The following is a 22,364-nucleotide window of genomic DNA, read 5'->3' on the forward strand; positions in this document are numbered from 1 at the left end:
GTCAGAAAGGCTTATCCTTAGTCAGTTATAATCTAGGTCATGCAGTTCCTCAAGGATTTCCTCAATTCAAGAACAGTACAACACAAGTGCCCATTTTCCGCATAAAACCAATATTATTCGCAGAGCTCCCACAGTAGGTCTTATCACCTCAAACCTTCGCGCGCCGTATTTGCTACGCTAGTGGTCTTGGGTTCGAATCCTACGGGTTTTTAACTGTGAATAATATGACGAAAGTAATACAAAGTGTTTTGATACCTCTTCAACGACACCCAAGGGAATTGAATAAGCCATCCTGTGACAGGAATTACTTTAATTCGAGAAATACATATGACTCTATAGTAGAAAAAATTATTATGACCATTTTTATGATTTGGACCAATCCATGCACTTTTCATAAACAAAAATCTATTAGTTTGGCTAGATGTGTTTTATTTTATAATTATTAAAATCATTAATGTTCAAATTGCAAAAACAATTTATAACAAGTTTTACAAAATTTTGATACCAAATTAATGTGAAATATTTCATAAAAGTGTCAAATCACATGAAATTTGTGAGGTCAAGGTCACGAGGAGATAAGTTACTTGATCAAGCACCGAATTAGGGAAATAAATCAGTTTAATGTAACGTGAAAATAAATATTTTTTCCTCTCATACTCTAAACAGTTGTAACAACTAAATTCACTAATTTCGTGGTCCGCTTGACCAATTAATATATTATAATTTATTAAGGTTTTTAGTTGAGATAAAAAAGTCAATCGCACGAGCGGGATTCGAACCCACGATCTTTCGGCTTGAAAAATGGCAAAAAGGAGGGAAAATTCAAAAGGTGCGGTTGAGATGGGAAGTTGGTGTCCGAGTGGATCGAGGTCACGATAGCTCAAGTGGTAGAGCAGCGGCGTATCAAGCCGAAGATCGTGGGTTCGAATCCCGCTCGTGCCATTGACTTTTTTATATCAACTAAAAACCTTAATTAGTTTTAACAACATTGTAACAGTAACTTACTTTTCCAAAATGATTTTAAAATATGTACTATTTGTTGTGTGCTAATGTAGTTCATCCTGGTACGTCTTTAAAGTGTCACTTCTGTCCTTAAAGTTCATATTGATAATAACTGAGATAGTTGTTTGATCATGTAGAAACCTGAAGAAGCAAGAAATAAATTGCTTGTGAAACCGGTCGTTTAAAAAAAATTTAAATTCACTAATTTCGTGGTCCGCTTGACCAATTAATATATTACAATTAATTAAGGTTTTTAGTCGAGATAAAAAGAGCAGCGGCGTATTTAGCCGAAGATCGTGGGTTCGAATCCCGCTCGTACCATTGACTTTTTTATCTCGACTAAAAACGTTAATTAATTTTTAAAAAATGTTTGGATTTGTTAATTGCCGCCTTCCAGCCTTGGTAAATTATTTTCTTTACTTATTTACAAGCGTAATAATGAGAGAAAAATCAGGTAAGAGTGAGGCGAAAGCTGGACGTACTTTACCCACAGAAGGTACAACCAAAATCACTCACAAGCTAATTGTGTACTTCCAACTTGCTTAGTATCCTACTGATGCGGCCGGGCCCACAATGTAAATATATGGTGCGTCGGGGGTACTGTGCCCCTGAAAGTGGTATTTGGGATATATTAAGGAGAACAATTAAAAAAACTACTCACCTTTAGATCCCTGGGATTGCGTTTCTGACATCTGAATTTTTTCAATATTTCGATTTTCAACAGCCCGATTATAAAATCACTATTCCATCAACTTTTATTTATTTGTTATCAAGATAGTATTGAAAATGTCTGTTCACAAATGTTGAAGGAAAAATTTTCTATTAAATATTCATCGGTGAATTTTTCACATTTTAGTTACTTTAATTGTAAGACTATAAACTATTAGTCTAAATATTGAGATGTCGTTTTATTCATAAATTTGCACGAAAAATAATACAGAATCAAGGAAATTTGGAAAAATTTAGAAATTATTTGATTTTGGGGAGATAAAAAATGTTTTAATTGATAATTTTTTTTGTACCGTCAGCCACGACCCCCTTATACATTTAAACAGGTTGACGGCGAAACGAAAAGGCCATCAGGTGGAACGAACCGATCACCATTCATCACAAACTCTCCAAATTATAAGTATTAAATTATGATTAATTAACTCGGATATCGGGGCCGGCTCTCCGGTCTCCTATTTAATTTATACCCGTTTGCCGCGAAACCGCAGCAAGGAAGCGGACGCCCCTCGCATTGTATTCGGGCCATAGCTCATCCGGCGTCCAACCAGTGAATAATTTCCGTCCGCGGGTCCGTCCTTTCAACCGTTGGCGCAACATCCTCACGTCCGTTCTCATCCTCCGCTCTTTAATCTTCGGTTCGCCTCAATTTCCATTTGTTAGCAAGACAATCAACATAAATCGGAAGAAAAATTAAATTTTTTAATATGAGTTTTACAATAAGTCAGATCTGTTACAAAATTGGCTGTTATCTATACAATTTAATTAAACCCTAGTATTACTTAAAAAACGATGGATTAGACGTTTCAACTCTACTAGTCTTTGAAAGACATTCGGCATAGTCGTTAATCTCCACAGCACGTTTCTGACCTAGTAAGAGAGCGAAAATTGGACAACTTAGAGAAAATGGCAATTAAAATGTCCGCAGTTGTTCTACATTCCACGCAGCAATTTACTTTTTTACAATATAAAATACATTTACGCAAAATGTATAAAAATGAATATACACTTCATCAATCTGCTGTCATCTCTTTCTCACTCACTCTCTCTCTCTCTCTCTCTCTCTCTCTCTCTCTCTCTCTCTCTCTCTATCTATCGGGTTGTCCGGAAAATAATGCAGCATTTTAAGTTTTCATTAAAAAAAATCTATATAAAATATTCTGTTTACGTTTACAGGATTACTCATTTGTATGAANCTATCTATCTATCTATCTATCTATCTATCTATCTATCTATCTATCTATCTATCTATCTATCTATCTATCTATCTATCTATCTATCTATCTATCTATCATCTATCTATCTATCTATCTATCCATCTGTCTATCTATCTTTTATTTGTGTTTTTGCTGTTTTTCTGTGTAAACCTCTTACAGCGTTTGCTTTTATTTTATTTTTGATTTATCACATTATTGGTTTTAATAAATTTCTAAATTAATATTTTTTTTCAACCACAACAGGTCCGCTTACACAGATCTTTAGCCGTTATAATTATAATTATATTATAACGTTTCCGGGATGGACCGCTCCTGAGGGGTTTTATAACAATTTTTAAAGATAATTTTTGGCGGCTAGAACATTTTTAAACAATATAAATCGACTATTTTGACTAGTAATAAAAACGTGAGCACAATGAAACAATTAAATAAAAAGATTGTAAAATAGATCTTACTAGCTTAAATAAACCCGTTAGACTATATACCTTTATAAATATAAACAAACATTTTATATAAATTATTTAAATATATACATTATTACTTAGACTAGATATTTCATATAAGTAATTCAATTGCATACTCATATAAACATGCGAATAATGAAAACAAAATAAATAACTTAATTGCTTAATTAAAACATGCTAGCTTAAATAACCTTAACGGACTATATACATTTATAACTTTAAATATAACTTCTGAAATATATAATTTAACTATGTACATATATATAACATAAAAAACAAGACTTTCATTTAAATAATTCGATTATATACATGTACAGTTATTAATAAAATGACTATATTGACTAGGGAATTAACATAGTGATCATAAAAACATATGAATAACAAACTTAACTACGTAATACTACCAGTTTAAATACATGATTAAACCATATACATTTATTTTTTAACTACCATTTTAAATAAATAATTTAACTATATGCATTCATAATTTACACAATCAGTTTAAATAAAAAGTTCACTAAGAGTAAATAAATTTGTACATTGAAGTTCTTTATTTACATACATAAAATTACAAGCCCTTGCGGGAATTTTTTATTATCGATGATTTTCATTTTGATTTTGTGAACTGTGTTTAGTTTTTTTTTTCTAGACATACTTTATAAACTTTTTATAATTGTGTTTGTTCTTTGTCAGTTCTACCAATTTACTTTCATCATCTATTTTTGTATTTATTTCCATTTCTAGTATTCTTCTTTTATGGTTATAAATTTCGCATTTCGTCACAATATGTTCAGCACTTTTTATTTCCCCACATTGGCATAAATTGGTGTTTTTTAACTTGTAATTATATAAATATTTATTAAATTCTCCATGCCCTGTTAAAAACTGGGTAGTAATATAATTTGGTTGAATAAAATTCCCGTTTTTGATTCTTGATTTAATGCATTGCAAGAATTTATAAGTAGTTCGCCCTTTTATGCTTGCACTTCATCTTGCTTGCCATTTTGTTATAATTGCGTTTTCTAATTCTTTAATTTTTTCACTATAATTATTGCATGTTGTTTTTCTTAATTTGTGAATCTCTATTGTTTTAAGGAGTTCTAAGTCAATTGGTATCTGCCCTGTTATAACTTGAAGTGCGTCTGTTGACGTAGTTCGATACCCTTTACATAGCCATTTTAGAGCAACTCTTTGTATGGTTAATAATTTATTGACTTGGGTTTTATCTATCTATCTATCTATCTATCTATCTATCTATCTATCTATCTATCTATCTATCTCTCTTTCTCCGTCTCCTCTCCTCTCTGGTTTCACTCTCTTTGTTTTGTGCCAGTTATCCAAATTTTCACGTAGAATTTGGTAAGCATGTTTTATATTAAAACCGGCGGATACACTAGTCAAATCCTGCTGACAACTCTCACGTTCAGAGAAGATAAAATAAATGTGTAGAGAAAGAGCAAGAATGAGTTTAAGTGAGAAATGAAATAGATAGATAGACAGATAAACAGAGTGAATATTTACTGAAACTGTGAAACCAATATTTCAATTTGAACTGTATTTCATTTTAAGAATTGCGGACTTTAAGAAAAGACATTAGATTTTTTACAGTTCAAGAGATGTGTTGCGAATGAACTGCTTGAAAGATTCGGAAATGCACCTAAACGAACAGGGTATTCGACATCAACCGTTATGAGCAGGATTTCGTCGGGTACCCGATTCGACAAAATTGGGCATTTCCTAGGTACGAAAGAAAAACGAGTGGAGTATGTAAATCCACAACCATAAAACAATGTGTGAATGAATGAATAAACATTTATTAAAAATATACTTATACATTATGCTACATACATTCATTAATCAGGGGAAGTGGCGGGGCACTTTTACGTCCTATTTCAAAAATTTGCCTATCAACGCACCTAGTCCTAGTTCGTTGTTATTTTTAATTAATCAAACTAGATAAATAGTGGGAAAATTTTCGTAAAAACCCACTAGGTAAAACAATGTGTAAAATGCGGAATCGCATTGCACGAAAAATGTTTTCTTGAATTTCACCAAAAATAGGAAATGAAAAAAAATTGTAGTTACAAAATGACTGTTGTAAAAATATACATTTAATTATAAGGTTATTATGATTCATGTTGATTTTAATTTACATATATTTCTAATACCAAATTTCATACGTATGTGTCCACAAGTGTCCGGTGTTGCGTTTTTTCAACACCCTAATTTGCATACTAAATGCCTAGCTATATTTTTTTTAACATTTTTTATTGTTAAAAGGGGTGAAAAAGAAAAGCTACCTAAAACATAATTTCGCAATTTAAAAAAAAAATAGTGGGCATATACGGGTTAAATAAAGAAATCATAAAGATACGGTTTTTTTTGGGATGTTCTTGAAGAACTTCAGCATTTATCAAATCACGTCCAGGTGATTTTTTATCTGAAGTACAAAAATTACCAGAAGGCTTAAAATAAATGCCAAATGAATGAAATAACATCAAAATCAATTTTGCGTAAATTCTTCTGGAACTACTGAGATCAAAATATTGGACATACATGGCCATTTGTATTCTGATAAATTCCACCAAACGTTCTTTTCCAGGGAAAGGTATGCCGAACAGAATGCCGACGACAGTCGACCGGTGAACCTTTTAACACAGGCGGATTCATGGTTGTTCTATCACCATGAAATTCGAATAACGAAAGGCTCAAACAAAGTACAATATTTGATTCGTATTATTCTCAATTAAAATTTAATGAGCTGCCGGGATTCGAACGTTAGCGTAAAATACAAGTAGGACGTCCTACGTGGTCCCTCAATTTCCCTCACGGTTTTGTTTAGTATTTCTATTATGGTTTACATTCTCGCTACCTAACTAAAGAGAAATTCATTTTAAACGCTTGTTTATTTCATTTCCTTAGAGAAGAAATGAATAACTTCTGTTGTTTTAGGGAATCATCGGTGTGTGTAGGCAAGCAAAATAAACAGATGGCAGGATTAATTTTAATCGAATTTTTATTGTTTTTAAAATTATGAATTCATTTAACATCAGATTGTCATTATTTTACTTGACAATTTTATTGTTGGTCACATCAATTTTCGGCTTCGTCCGTGAACTCTTCACCACAATAGTTTTGATACAGGAGGTCGACAATGAGGATTCATCTTGCTTAGGTATTTTTGTCAATTTGACCACGCTTGCGACGGCTTGCAGTTGCATCGGGCATTACTCATCGCAGGCATGGATCCCACGGACGATTGTAATCCTTTACCACCACGGCATCATAATCTCAAGCGATATAAAGTCCCTTCGCTGTGTGTCAAAAAGCTACGAACGGGGTCTCGGCGCAGTATTGCTAAATCCGGAAAGCATTTTATACAGGAAATCGGAGACGAAATACATTCCCGTGGCCGAATCTTATAATGAACAGGATTGCTACACGGTTGGACAAATGAAATTTAACAATTTACAATCATCCTTGCATGACTTGTTTAAGCTTCACGATGTGAAATGCATTCCTGTGCTGCCAAAGAGGATTTGTAAGAAGTTAGAATTTCAAGGCGATAGAACCATGAATCCGACTGTGTTGAAAGGTTCACCGGTCGTCTGTAGCGGCTTTCTGTTCGGCATAGCTTTCCCTGGAAAAGAGGGTTTGGTGGAATTGATCACAATAAAAAAGGCCATGTATGTCCCATCTTTTGGTTTAAGTGGTTCGAGAAGAATTTGCGCAAACTTCATTTTGATCCCATCGATAATTTCTCTCATATGGCAGCATGTTTCAAACCATCTGGTAATTCTTGATATAAAATTAAATAGTTCCTGAAACGTTGCATTTTTTCAATAACTATTAATTAAGGTCACGATAGCTCAACTGTTACAACTGTTTAGAGTATGAGAGGAAAAAATATTTATTTTCACGTTGCATTAAACCGATTTATTTCCCTAATTCGGTGAATTTTGAAAAATGGCAAAAAGGAGGGAAAATTCAAAAGGTGGGGTTGAGATGGGAAGTTAGTGCCCGAGTGGATCGAGGTTACGATAGTTCAAGTGGTAGAGCAGCAGCGTATCAAGCCGAAGATCGTGAGTTCGAATCCCGCTCGTGCCATTGACTTTTTTATCTCAACTAAAAACCTTAATTAATTTTAATATATTACTTTGTCAAGCGGACCACGAAATTAGTGAATTTGATGATTTAAAATGAAGTATACTTCATTAAAGCTCTCCGTAGCCATTTCATTTGTCGAGAATCCAATCCGATTACACGACATTTGAAAAATGGCAAAAAGGAGGGAAAATTCAAAAGGTGCGGTTGAGATGGGAAGTTGGTGTCCGAGTGGATCGAGGTCACGATAGCTCAAGTGGTAGAGCAGTGGCGTATCAAGCCGAAGATCGTGGGTTCGAATCCCGCTCGTGCCATTGACCTTTTTATCTCAACTAAAAACCTTAATTAATTGTAATATATTAATTGGTCAAGCGGACCACGAAATTAGTGAATTTAAACTATTAATTATATTTATTGCTAAATTCTTTGTCGAACCGATGTGTCATTGTCGGTCCGTTGTAAATCTGTCAGCCTTATCGCTCACACATTGTAAAATTGACCGATTGTATTGGACATACGAAAAGTCCTTTATCTCCTTTTTTCAATCATTGGTAATTTCTTGTTGTTGACAGCAACGTAATGGGGTTTACAGTACTGATGAGAGAGGTTAAAAAAAATCAATTTGTGTTTTATATTTTCAAGCTAAATAAATGTGACAATTCAAAGGAAAATAGCGACGAGTTTTAAGCTTTACGAGTTTTATAAATATATAAAAGTTTAGAATATTAATTTTTTTTACAACCTTTTCTTCACAGAATAAAAAAAATAAAATTTTTCAGGTTTCAAACTGTTCCAAATAGGTTTTTTTTATGTTTTGAATATAATGTTCTGTAGTAGCCCACAGCTGACGTTAAAAATATGTTGCATTGGCAAACAAGATGCTGTAAGTAATAGGTAAAATTTAAGTTTCGGGGCGGCTGTTTTATCAATATTTTTACCTAACAACATTCATGTTTCAAAATGAACGCTGGTAGTCGCCTTAAAGCGTGAAAGAAAAATTAATTTGTTTTTTGGTTACATACGTTTTTCCACAGGTGACAATGACTCAAGCTTTAAACCTGGCTGGAATAAATTTGTTGACGGTTGAGAGTCGAATGTATTGGTGGAACGAAATTATGGATACAAACTCGCCTGACGGTAATAAAATATTTGTTGGACTGGCAAACAAAAAGGCAGGAAATGTTGTTCGCAATTAAACACAATGTTGTTAGTTTGCCATTACTTTTTCATAAAAAAACTGCAAGAGATGATTCGTTTTCAAAATAAACGCTGATTCTCGACGCTTTATCGTTTTCCTGACTAAAAAGATGATTGCAATGTTTTTATTATATTGAACTACAAATTTGTTTAAGGAATGCAAACATTTCAACCTTTAAAATAGGCTCAAATATTTTTTTAAGTTGAGAAATAAGTGCATTGGTGTAGAAAAATAATAGATATAAAACTTGACCCAAAGCAGACGGTAATGTAATATTTGTTGCACTGGAAAACAAAAATTCAAGATTTAACACGCTATTTAAAACGTGTAGAGATTAGTGACCGTTATTCGATAGTTATTCAGATATCGTGAGATGCGGTCGGGTGTGATGTAGGTTTCAGAAAAACATTTTCTTTATCGTGCCAACGTTTCGATCTTTTATTGAGATCATCTTCAGTGCCTGGGATTTACAAACAATGTTTACATTTACCAAATACATTTAGGATTTGGAAAAGTGAATTTATACACAGAAATACTTTGTTTGAATATAAAATATATTTTGCATTGTATAAATTCACTTTTCCAAATCCTAAATGTATTTGTTAAATGTAAACATTGTTTGTAAATCCCAGGCCCTGAAGATGATCTCAATAAAAGATCGAAACGTTGGCACGATAAAGAAAATGTTTTTCTGAAACCTACATCACACCCGACCGCATCTCACGATATCTGAATAACTATTTAAAACGCAAAGCGGCTATTTAATTATTATTTTTACACAAAAACTGCAAGAGATGATTCAATTCCAAAATGAACGCTGATAGTCAACGCTTTAGCGTTTTACCGAATAAAAATGCATTTTTTAAATATATTTTCGGGTATATTGACCTATAAACTTTTTTTTGACACAACAAAATTAATCCCGTTAGATTGCACGCTTATATCTGTTCCAAATCATATTTTAATGCGGCGAATCAAGTTTTCTATAATGGCTATTGGATACAAAACGCGAACCAAAACTGATAACAATAAAATATTTATTTTACTGGCACACAAGTAGTAGATTTTGTAAACAATTAAAACACAATATGTAAATTTATCATTATTTTCACTATAAAAGATGGCTCGTTTTCCAAATGATGTCTGGTAATCGCCTGAAAGGAGTAACGATCGTCTTCATCAACAAAAAATTGATTTGTTAGATAATTAATTTTGATTATATTAAATTATAAATGATTTTTCTAAAGAATGAATTTCGTTTTAATATGTACATTGGAAATTCTTCAATTAATTGTTTGAAAGTTAATCAAGTGTCTTGGAGTAACCAGACTGTTTATAAAAAACTCATTTACCAAAGTTGACGGTAATAAAATATTTGTTCAACTGACAAACAAAGAAGCGGGAAAACCTGCACGCAATAAAAACACCTAGCGGCTGTTTTATTATTGCCTTTACTTAATAATGTGTGGTGATTACGTATATAAACATGAAACAACAATATCTCACTGGAACTCTCAACACGACACGCAAGAATGGCACAATTACACAGAAAACAAACACTTTGAATGAGTACAAATACTTTGATTGAATATAAAAAATATATTTTGCTTTGTATAAATTCACTTTTTTCCACATCCTACATGAATTTGTTAAATTTAAACAAGGTTTCTAAATCTCAGGCCCTGAAAATGATCTCAATAAAGATGAAAACGTTGGCACTAAATAGTAGTTATATTGGCGTAGCTGCGACTGAGTTTACATGTATCTGTTCTGTAATTGATGCTGTATTTATCTCTGTTGTTATAAACCATTTCTAAGAAATCACGTTTATGTTTGTTTTGTTGTATGTGTAATATTTTTGGATTATTGAAGTCGAAATTGTGTTTGTGTTCAGAATGGTGGGTAGCGAGTGGTGTAGGATTTTGATTGGGTTTTTTGCAATCATAGATATGTTGGTTTACTCTCTTGTCCAGATATTGGGATGTAAGACCGATGTAAGTTACCGGACAGTTTAAACAGTTGATCTTGTAGATTACGTCAGATGTATTTGTTATTGGTATGGGATTTTTAATTTGGGAAAAAAGTGTTTGGATTATTTTATAATTTTTGAAAGCTATTTTGAAGTTATCGGACGAGAGAAATGTGTTTAATTTATGTGATAGGCCTTGAATAAATGGCATGGAAATGTAAGCTGTTTTTTTTTGTATTTGATTGACTTAATGTAGAATTATTAGTAATAGTGGATGGTGTTAGTGTTGAGTTGTAGTTGTTGATTATTCTGTTAATAATGTGTTTAGGGTGGAGGTTGTTTTGGAGGATCTGTTTGTATATCTTTATGTTCTTGTGGTGAAATGATTCATGACTTATGGTAATCATTCTGTGAAGTAACCCTTTGGCCGTGTTTATTATTGCATGAAGAGGACGGTGAGATGTAAAGTTAAGGTAGCGATCTGTGTTTCTTGGTTTTTGATACCAATCTTGAGATTAATGTGCCATCTGGAAGTTTTATTACGAGTGTATCTAAAAATGGTATTTTTTGTTGTTGTTTTCGATTTCATGTGTAAATTGTATGCGTGGGTGAAAGGTATTAAATGTATCTAATATAGTTTGAATTTGATCTGTGGGAACAGCTGTCAATACATCATCTACGTATTTAGTGATGAACGGTAATGTGAAAGGAAGATGTGGTATGACTGTATTTAGTAGATGTGTCATGATTATGTCTGCCAGTATCGGGCCTGGGTTGCTACCCATGGCTATACCAAATAGTTGTTTGTAAAATTGAAATTCAATACAGATAACATACCTATATCATCACGTTACATTCCACACATCAAATATTTTTCACATAGTCTAATTTCCCAACAATTCAGCTTTCCTTTTCCCATTTATCCCTTTCTATATAATCCTGAAAGGATAATCTGGCCGAACCATTACCAACACATTTTTCCCCTTCGTTGGCTAAGTTCACATCAAAGAAGCCTACGCCTTACACAAAAATGTCTTTTTTATACCGACTTCTTTCACCACCCCTTCAAAATCCAACGTATATAAACATAAAACAGCAAAATCTCACTGGAACTCGCGACACGACACGCAAGAATGGCACAATTACACAGAAGACAAACACTTTGAGTGAGTAGAAATACATTGATTGAATATAAAAAATATATTTTGCATTGTATAAATTCACTTTTTCACATCCTAAATGAATTTGTTATATGTAAACAATGTTTGTAAATCCCAGGCCCTGAAGATGATCTCAAAAAAGATCGAAACGTTGGCACGATAAAGAAAATGTTTTTCTGAAACCTACATCACACCAGACCGCATCTCACGTTTTCTGAATAGTTACTTAATAATTTTCAGAGATAGCTCGTTTTCAAAATGAATTCTGATAATCGCTATAAGTAAAACCATTAAGATGAAATAACTGTTTTCAGGAATAAAAAACGCATTTGTTAAATTAGTTTCCATGAGGCTAGGGGTTTGGGGAGTGTTTCAAATTTTTTCTTAAAGTCGTAAATAAAGTGTTTTAGTGTTTCCTGCATTGATGAACTTGCAATTCGCCATCTTTTACCCTTTTTTTACTGCCTTTTGTGTCAAAATTACCATCCAAACTAAAACATCAACATCGTAAGGTTTTCAAACAATCGATTATAGGACACGAGCATGGCCCGATTAAAAATTCTACTGTTTAGGTTTGCTCAGTTTTACTAAATATTTGTATTAACATAACAATACTGTCATGAAAATCACGACAATTTTAGTTAATTGACTTTTTATCTTTTTGTTATGTTGTAATTTTCAAGTTAAATTATTATTATTAACAATGAAGTAAACCTTATTAATTTTCAAACAAACAATAATTTATTTTTAAAAAAAAATCTTATTTTTATTTGTTTAAATTGTTCAGTCAAGAAAATTTTATTAATTTGTTATTTCGATTTATATTATATAAAAATGTAAATAGTTCATTTGCCAAACAAATAGTTTGAAAAACTAGCGCTGCTTTCGCTATAACGTGCAGTAGCTTGAAGGCAGTCGTAGAGTCTACTTCATATGAACTATCGTTAACAGGTTGGCAAAAGAAAATATTTTAATTCTTTTTTGTATGATTATTTTGATTGAGATTTTTTTATATTTTGTTTAGAAGATTTTGAGTTTGTTTGTTTATTTTTTATAAAGGAATATACATTTTTGTTGTAATTCGGATTTCGTTTTTATTTGTATTATTTCCACTGCGCAGCAAGGATCTGCTGAATATTGTTTTTTTTATCAGTGTCCCATTCGGCAGTGTCCGAATAAAAGATACCACATACCTTCATTACAATAGAATGAGACTTAATAGTAGCATTTTTAGGAAAAAATTAAAACTGAGAAAAAATAAGGAGCCGATAACAAGAAGTCAACTAGCTTCAATGAAAGAGCTTTTGTCATTTCCAGTCGACTTAATTTTCTCCCCCTGGCGTACAACCCATTGAGGGCAAAGGGGCTATGAATTAAATTGAAGAGGGCGCCAAGGGGTCCCCCGTTTGTAAAATGCCCGAATCGAGGGGTCTCCGTTTAATTACCGCTTCATGAGCTAAAAATTTTGTTGTTTCGATTTGTTTTCCGCCCTTCCGGTTCGTAGATGTAATTAAATATCAAATATAATTTTACGATTAGTTAGAGATCGTGAGATGCGGCCTGGTGTGGGTTGTTGTTTTGGATACCAGGGACTGGAGGAGTTCTCTCATGAGCACTGCAGCTGAGCTGTACAGATTAATTGTACTTTATCCCTTGCTCCATACATGTTTTTTTTTTTGGGGGGGGGGCTCGCAACACAAATGTAAACTTGAGCCCCCGTTCTGCCGGTGTTCTTCCATCGAAGAAACTCATTTTTGAAGGGGGTTGGGACCAAATTCAGTGTCGCTGAGATCCGATCCCGCCCCTTCCATTGATGAGTGCCGTGTCAATTTCTTTCAATTGCGGCCACCGGTCCCGTTAGCCGTCAGAAAAAAGTCCAGAGGCGACGGTGGGGATCGAACCCACGACCGCGGGATTTATTAACCGAGAGTCTGACGCTTTTACCACTCGGCTACCGCGGCCCCCCTGGTGTGGGTTTAGAAAAATAATCTTTATCGTGCCAACGTTTCGATCTTTATTGAGATCATCTTCAGGGCCTGGGATTTAAAAACATTATTTAAATTATACAAATAAACGTAAGATGTGAAAATGCATTGATACAATGATATACACAGTATAGAAATTTTAGGTTTATTCCAAGTATTTGTACTCAATCAAAGTGTCTGTTTTCTGTGTAGACGTGTAATTTTTGTGTGTCGTGTTGAGACTGTTATTGAGATATTAATGTTTTTTGTTTATTTATGTTGGGTTTTGATGAATTTGGAAAGGAAGTAGGGATATAAATCCAATTTTTCTATGAGGGTCGGCTCCTTTGAGGTGAAAGATGAATTTTACGGTTATTTCAGCAGGATGAGAAACAGATAAAACCGGATTAAAGCGTATCTTAATAAAATTTTAAGATCTTTCTTCATTTTATCACATATTCAAATGATTCTTTTGTACATAGTACGTCGGTTCAACGATGTGTGAGCCAGTTAAGCCACTGCCCAAATAAATCGCATAGAATAAAAGAATTATAACTACGACTTGACATTATGTTATACAAAGTATAAAATATTATCCCATCACAATAACAATAAAAAAAAAGATTTCATGCATAACTGCTACCGCAGAATAAGTACTCTTCATTAGCCAAAACGTAGCAGCTTGAAGAGTAAATAGATAATAATAGAATTAATTAAATAATAAAAAAAGCGTGAGAATTGAGAGAAAGAATACAATGTCACTAGGAATGATAAATGATGGTGTGAGTGTGGTGTTCAATCCTTTTAAAAATGTGAGGTGATTAGTGACCGTTAATCTGGGATTAGAAATCGTGAGATGCGATCTGGTGTGATGTAAATTTCAGAAAAACATTTTCTTTATCGTGCCAACGTTTCCATCTTTATTGAGATCACCTTCAAGGCCTGGGATTTACAAACATTGTTTACATATTACAATTACATTTTGGATGTGGAAAAGTGAATTTATACAATGCAAAATATATTTTTTTATATATTCAATCAAAGTATTTCTACTCACTCAAAGTGTTTGTCTTCTGTGTAATTGTGCCATTCTTGCGTGTCGTGTTGAAAGTGCCAGTGAGATTTTGCTGTTTTATGTTTATATACGTTGGATTTTAAAGGGGTGGGGTAGGAAGTCGATATAGAAAATACATTTTTGTGTAAGGCTCGTCTTGTTTGAGGTGAAAAGAGTCGACGAAGGGAAAAAATGTGTTGGTAATGGTTCGGCCAGATTATCCTTTCAAGATTATATAGAAAGGGATAAATAGGAAAAGAAAAGCTAAATTGTTGGACAATTAGACTATGAAAAATATTTGATGTGTGGAATGTAATGTGATAATATAGGTATGTTATCTATGTTGAATTTGATTAATGAAATTGGCGTAGCTGCGACTGAGTTTACATGTATCTGTTCTGTAATTGATGCTGTGTTGATCTCGGTTGATATAAACAATTTATAAGAAATGACGTTTATATTTGTTTTGTTGTGTATGTAATATTTTTAGATTTTTGAAGTCGAAATTGGGTTGGTGTTCAAAATAGTGGGTAGCGAGTGCTGTAGGATTTTGATTGGGATTTCTGCAATCATAGATATGTTGGTTTAATCTCTTGTCCAGATATTGGGATCTAAGACCGATGTAAGTTGCCGGACAGTTTAAACAATTGATCTTGTAGATTACGTCAGATTTATTTGTTATTGGTGTGGGATCTTTAATTTTGGAAAAAAGTTTGAATTGTTTTATAATTTTTGAAAGCTATTTTGAAGTTATCGGACGAGAGAAATGTGTTTAATTTATGTCATAGGCCTTGAATAAATGGCATGGAAATGTAAGCTGGTTTTTTTTGTATTCGATTGACTTAATGTAGTATTATTATATATATTATATTAGTAATAGAACTATATTAGTAATAGTGGATGGTGTATAATAGAAATGAAAAAGGAAATGAAAAATATTTTATAAAAGAAAAATGTCCTGGTGCCAGGACAGTTGTTTCAGGTCAAATAAAAAGATACTACAGCAATAGTGAATACAATAAATACCTTTTTCTTTTTATATTTTTTTGTTGAAAAAATAAGAATGAACAAAATATAAATATTCCTTTTTTTAAATTTAAATAAAATAAAACAAATAGGTATGGATCCTTTCTATAACAAAAAATAAACAATGCTGAATAAGCCCTTTGTAAAAATTAGAAAAACAAAAAAATAAACGTTATGCCGGCAATAACTGAGAAATCAATTAATAAACGGACAAATAAAAATGAAAATGTTCTGCGGGCACGAGGTTACCCCTTGCAGCTCGTTGAACAGTTTCCAGGCAGAACTCCTGTCCACTCCGACGTGCAGAAAGATCTCCCTCCGTGAAAATAGGCAGTCGAGTTCAGATGATGTCCAATTGTGGTCCCCGGGGAAAAAATGCAAGAGCGAAGACAACAAAAAAAAGCCACATTTTCTGCTCGCCACGCGTAGCTCGTCTGCCAGGAGCCGCTGCGCATCCGGCGAATTCTCGCGCACTCCCGCTCAACCTTTGAAGGTGGTTATAGGTGTTAGTGTTGAGTTGTAGTTGTTGATTATTCTGTTAATTATGTGTTTAGGGAAGAGATTGTTATGGAGGATCTGTTTGTATATCTTTATGTTCTTGTGGTGGAATGATTCATGGCTTAGGGTAATCATTCTGTGAAGTAACCCTTTGGTCGTGTTTATTATTGTATGAAGAGGATGGTGAGACGTAAAGTTGAGATATCGATCTGTATTTCTTGGTTTTTGATACCAATCTGTGATTAATGTGCCATCTGGTTGTTTTATTACTAGTGTATCTAAAAATGGTATTGTTTTGTTGTTTTCGATTTCATGTGTAAATTGTAGACGTGGGTGAAAGCTATTAAATATATCTAATGTAGTTTGAATTTGATCTGTGGGAACTTCTGTCTATATATCATCTACGTATTTAGTGAGGAAGGGTAATGCGAAAGGAAGTTGTGGCATGACTGTATTTAGTAGATGTGTCATGATTATGTCTGCCAGTATCGGGCCTAGGTTACTACCCATGGCTATACCAAATAGACCCTTTTTAAAAAGATGGTTCGTACTCACAGTAAGTTATTTTTCAACGATCCGGATTTCGAGCATTTTAGCTCATCTTGATCGTTGCAAAACAACTTACCGTGAGTAGGAACTATCTTTTTAAAAAGGATACAATACATTGTCACCTTTGCATACATAAAATTGTTATTGGGGTTTGTTAAAAACAAGCCTTCATAAAAAAATATCCGATCACAAAGATTTCATTTAAAATGGTTTATACCCGGTCTCAATTGATGTAGAATGGTCCTCTCAGTCTGGTCTCGTATACAAGGTAGTAATTTCGAGATGGTTTGTTATGAGAAAACAAAATAATATCTCCAACAAAGTATGCACCAACAAAAAACCTCTGCCAACTGAGGATAATCGTAGGACAAATTTAATTTTAAACAGCCAATCTTTAAGTCCTTATGTATGAATATTGGCTTAGCTCAAATATATTTATCGTTTCTTAAACACTTATCAAAGACACTTCAATCGTTGTTTGATAAAAGATAGGACGTTTAAACTCGACCCTATTTTAGCCGGGTAAATTCGGCGATACTCAATCCTCTAAATCAGGTTTTTGACCGTACAGCCGATACTTGCTGACGTTTTATGACACTTTGTGGTCTTTCGCTTCAGGTTGAATTTTTTTTTATTGTTCTCATTGATTAAATATCAACAATCGATACGAGCTACATAAAAGATTACACACACAGAAGTAACATAAACGGAAACGTATGTAATTTTATTCTACGGTTTCGTTTTTAATTACACCAATATGAACAATTTTTAAATTATAAACAAACAAAAAATATAATCACCCTCAAAAGAAGTTATTCATTTATAAAACCCCTTAAGCGATGTGCAGTGTAAAAAACATTTAACAAAGGCAATGTTATTTGATAATAAAGCTGCCGTATTTGTTAGACGTATCATTTTCATTACAAGAATAATTGTAATTTTTTTTTAAACGATATATAAATGATAACGATGTATAAATGATTGTGGCGTTAAACTGTAGTAGAAGTAAAAAATATTATTTAATTTTCAATAGACATGGTTAAAAAACAAAATGCAACGAATGAAAAAGAATGAAAATTCTACCGTTCCCCAGATTTTAACAAGAACTACTAAACTTAGAGAAAAGAGAGAGAGAGAGAGAGAGAGAGAGAGAGAGAGAGAGAGAGAGAGAGAGAGAGAGAGAGAGAGAGAGAGACAGACAGACAGACAGACAGAATTTAGAAAATTTCTCTTCTTTTCAGAAAATAAAATAAAATTTCAAGAGAAAGAAAGAGAGAGAGAGAGAGAGAGAGAGAGAGAGAGAGAGAGAGAGGTGGTGTGTCATTAACAGAGAAATTATAAAATAGAAAAGCAATTTAAAATACTGACGAACAGAAAGCAGGAGAGATCCAGATAGAAAATAGGGGAGAGAAAGAGAGAGAGGGAGAGAGAGGAAGAGAGAGAAGGAGAGGGAGGGAGAGAGAGAGAGAGAAAGAGAGAAAGAGAGAGAGAGAGAGAGAGAGACAGACAGACAGACAGACAGACAGAATTTAGAAAATTTATCTTCTTTTCAGAAAAGAGAGAGAGAGAGAGAGAGAGAGAGAGAGAGAGAGAGAGAGAGAGACAGACAGACAGACAGACAGAATTTAGAAAATTTCTCTTCTTTTCAGAAAATAAAATAAAATTTCAAGAGAGAGAGAGAGAGAGAGAGAGAGAGAGAGAGAGAGAGAGAGAGAGAGATAGACAGAGAGAGACAGAGAAAGAGACACACACACAGAGAGAGAGACAGAGAGAGAGAGAGAGAGAGAGAGAGAGAGAGAGAGAGAGAGAGAGAGAGAGAGAGACAGACAGACAGAGACAGACAGACAGACAGAATTTAGAAAATTTCTCTTCTTTTCAGAAAATAAAATAAAATTTCAAGCAAGGGATGTTATTTTGTGCACGAAAACAAAGAGACTTATAGAATTAAGATTAAAGAATTTTTAAATTTCTTAAGGAATTGTAATTTCTAAGGATGAAAATGATAGAAAAATCGTCTTGTATGTCGATTAGGCCAGAAGGGAAAATAATATAACACCAACTCAAAGTTAAAGTGTTTGATTATAAAAGAAAGTATTGATTATAAAATATCGATGGTGTATTAATTAATCCTAAATCAACCGTCCTTGAAGTTAAATGTTTCATTTTATTTGTACAAAAGTAAGTTATTTAATCTATAATGGAATTGTATGAAAAAAGTTACATTTTAGAGGTTTGTTTTCCTTTTATTTTATAGCTTAATAGTTGTTGTTCTTAATGTTGTATTTGCAGATTAAAAAGTAGTATCTAGGCCCTTAGACGGCCTTCTTGTCAGATTTATAGTGACATTAATTCTCAATAAATCTAGAAGAAACAGCCTGTAGTGAGGAGAGAATAAAAAAACAACAGAAAGGGTAAATTTGTCGTTGTTTTTATTTTATCTCTCGAGCCAATATTTCTTCTCTTGTAGTTCGAATTATGTGAACTAATTTAAAACTAAATAGTAAAAACTTTTAATCCCCTCCTCCCCCAAAACAATATGTCCAAAAATTAATTTATTCCGTGCTTGTTTCGGACACGTTTTCCGCTTAGGCGAAGGCGGCTTGTTTTTAGCTTCGCGAAAAAGGACGAGGGATGTTTTTGGGATGATTATAGGGAAGGGGGTTGGGAACATGTTGTCACTACGTGTAACTGGAAAGGGGGATCTGTTTGCGTACGAACAGGATATTTTCTGGCCCTACCAGCACACAATTGTCGTTATGTCCGACTATAAATCTCCCCGCATTTAACTATTACCTGTTTATGATAACAAAGTTAATTTCCTAGGAAAATTTACTAAATTTATTTGGGTGGAAAATTTTGTTATTGGGCAATTCTGAAAGCTTCGATAACAAATTGTATTTATAATTATACGTACAGACGTAAACTCATCCACAAAAACCAACAGTAAAACAACACAAAAAGTCACACTACACATTATCCAAAAATTAAATCAAATTAAATTGCAAATACTAATAATGATAAAACCTAGGAACAGTTCTAGAACTAGGATACTAGCTCACCTGGTTCTTCGCTCGAGACCAACTAGTGATCCTGGGCAAATCGACTCCACTGCCACATCTCTACTTCTCTACCTCATAAGTTTCTCAAACTTACAAATACAGAATTTCGTCTCGTCTTAATCACGGACTTAGGGGTGGTTAGGTGTGTCCTGTATCTGGTACTACGGAGAAACTTCATGAATCACTTTGTATACTTCACGGTCTTTAAACCTTCCTTGCAGTGTGTACTATGCACATCGAGTCGTGTCTTAGTATAAGCATTCATCCTACTTCGGATCGACCAACTTCCTGAGTGCATTGCAGGCTGTAAGGGAGAGACTTTATATGGATCCTATCGTCGTGCTTTTGCCCGAAAGATGGGCTGAGTCGGGGCTACTCGAAAAAACGGTAATATTTGACTGGACAGTGGACAAGTTGGAGGGTAACAAACGTGAGGACGAGGTAGCAAAAACCAATTCGCCAAACCTGACTATCGCGATCAGGCCTTCTGGTGATAAACGAACGATAAAATATATATCAAAGAAACGGTGGCAGCTTCAATTGACCGTATCGTCCGAGAAACTTTAGCGAATAATGCTCATTCTAACTCAGCAACTGTCATTTGCTGTTGACACACGTAACTTACTTTATCTAAGTCCGCCCATTTGTCCCAAATGTAAAGAAAGTTGGCTAGATGCTCCATTTTATGACCACCTGCCCAGTTTTGGATTTGATTATAATTTTTAAATGCTTAATATATAAAAAATACTCTATTTTATAATCGAATATTTAAAAAAAATGCAGAAACTGCAGAAAACAGAGAAGCAATGTACCAAATCATGAAAAAATTACGTTTACAAATCGAACTTCTGTCAGCCGGTTTATTTTAAAAAGGAAATATTTGTTATTTTAAATTGTATTTGTCACTCTTGAGTATATTCATTCCTAAGTAAGTGTAGTAAATTTTTCTCAAGGTAAATTTAGTAAGTATAAAAGGCAAAACTGTTCAAATTATTATTCAAATAAATAGAATAAAAAATTCCTGTAATATAATTAAAAACTCTTTTTATGTAAACCTTTTTTTGAAAAATGGCAAAAAGGAGGGAAAATAAAAAAGGTTAAAGGTTGAGATGGAGAATTGGGGCCCGAGTGGATCGAAGTCACGATAGCTCTAGTGGTTAAAAGCGGCGTATTTAGCCGAAGGTCGTGGGTTCGAATCCCGCTCGAGGCTCAAGCTTTTTCATTTCGATTAAAACCTTGCATAAAAAGATTAATTAATTGAAAGAAGTAATTTGGTCAATCGGACTACGAAACCTAATCGATTTAATAAATAATTAATTGTTGAGAGAGAGAGAGAGAGAGAGAGTGAGAGAGAGGGAGGGAGAGGGAGAAAGAGTGGGAGAGGGAGAAAGAGTGGGAGAGGGTGAGGGAATGGGAGAGTTGGAGGGGAGTGGAGAGGGGGGTGGGAGTGGTGGCGTGAGAGGGAGAGGATGAGGGAGAGGGAGAGAGAGTGAGAGAGTGGGAGAGTGAGAGAGTGAGAGAGTGAGAGTGAGAGAGTGAGAGTGAGAGAGAGAGAGTGAGAGAGAGAGAGAGAGGGAGAGAGAGGGAGAGAGAGAGAGAAAGATAGGGAGAGGGAGAAAGAGTGGGAGAGAGAGAAAGAGTGAGAGAGGGAGTGGGAGAGGTAGAGGGGAGTGGAGAGGGAGTGGGAGTGGTGGCGGGAGGGGGAGAGGATGAGGGAGAGGGGTGGGAGTGGTGGCGGGAGAGGGGGAGGATGAGAGAGAGAGAAGGAGTGAGAGTGAGAGAGTGTGTGAGAGAGAGAGAGAGAGAGAGAGAGAGAGAGAGAGTAGAAAGTGACAAGAGAAATAATCAGACACATATAAAGAAAAGGTGTGTTAAAGATTTACAGTAGAGTGAAAACAGAAAAAAGTAATTTAAAAAAGTAGCTAATTCTAAGAAAAAAAGGATGTAACTGATTTCGAGAGAAAAAATAAATATACACAAATATGTTACAAATCAGATCCAAGTGTTATACATTTTTTATATATCGGATGTATGGATAAAACGGCCACTGTTGTTCTTAGTTTTATATTTCTGAATGGGAGTTCGTCAGGTTTACCCTGTATAAAGGTAGTTCGCAGTGAAACAAAAGGGTTGTTAGCGGGGCTTCACTACTCGGATCTTTGCTCTTGTGAAGCGGCCTAATAAATCTCATAAATCAATTAATGGCTTTTGACGGCGAAGGGGTGAGGGGGGAATTAAATTTTCGCCGCCGTTCTCATTACTCCGCTATGCAAGTTCCCACCTTAGTCTTAAACATCACCAAATTAGGTTTACCGCAAATTTTATGCTCTTGCTTCTAATTGCAACCGTCTTTAATTTATCAGCTTGTCGATGC

At 34.0% G+C, this 22,364-nt stretch overlaps 1 protein-coding gene and 1 long non-coding RNA gene across 13 annotated transcripts in view; one reads left to right on the forward strand and one right to left on the reverse strand.

Moving 5' to 3' along the window:
• The window catches only part of LOC106667815 (protein eva-1 homolog C), a 618,009-nt gene that overhangs the window by 292,721 nt on the left and 302,924 nt on the right, over positions 1–22,364 (reverse strand). The window lies entirely within an intron of this gene.
• Positions 8,317–8,798, forward strand: LOC106667820. The gene is made up of 2 exons (XR_001340654.2): positions 8,317–8,483; positions 8,548–8,798. It is a non-coding gene; the product is annotated as an uncharacterized LOC106667820 (long non-coding RNA).

Source organism: Cimex lectularius, unplaced genomic scaffold (assembly GCF_000648675.2).
Source record: "Cimex lectularius strain Harlan isolate CLEC.00 unplaced genomic scaffold, Clec_2.1 scaffold87, whole genome shotgun sequence".
In the NCBI taxonomy this organism is placed as follows: Eukaryota; Metazoa; Arthropoda; class Insecta; order Hemiptera; family Cimicidae; genus Cimex; species Cimex lectularius.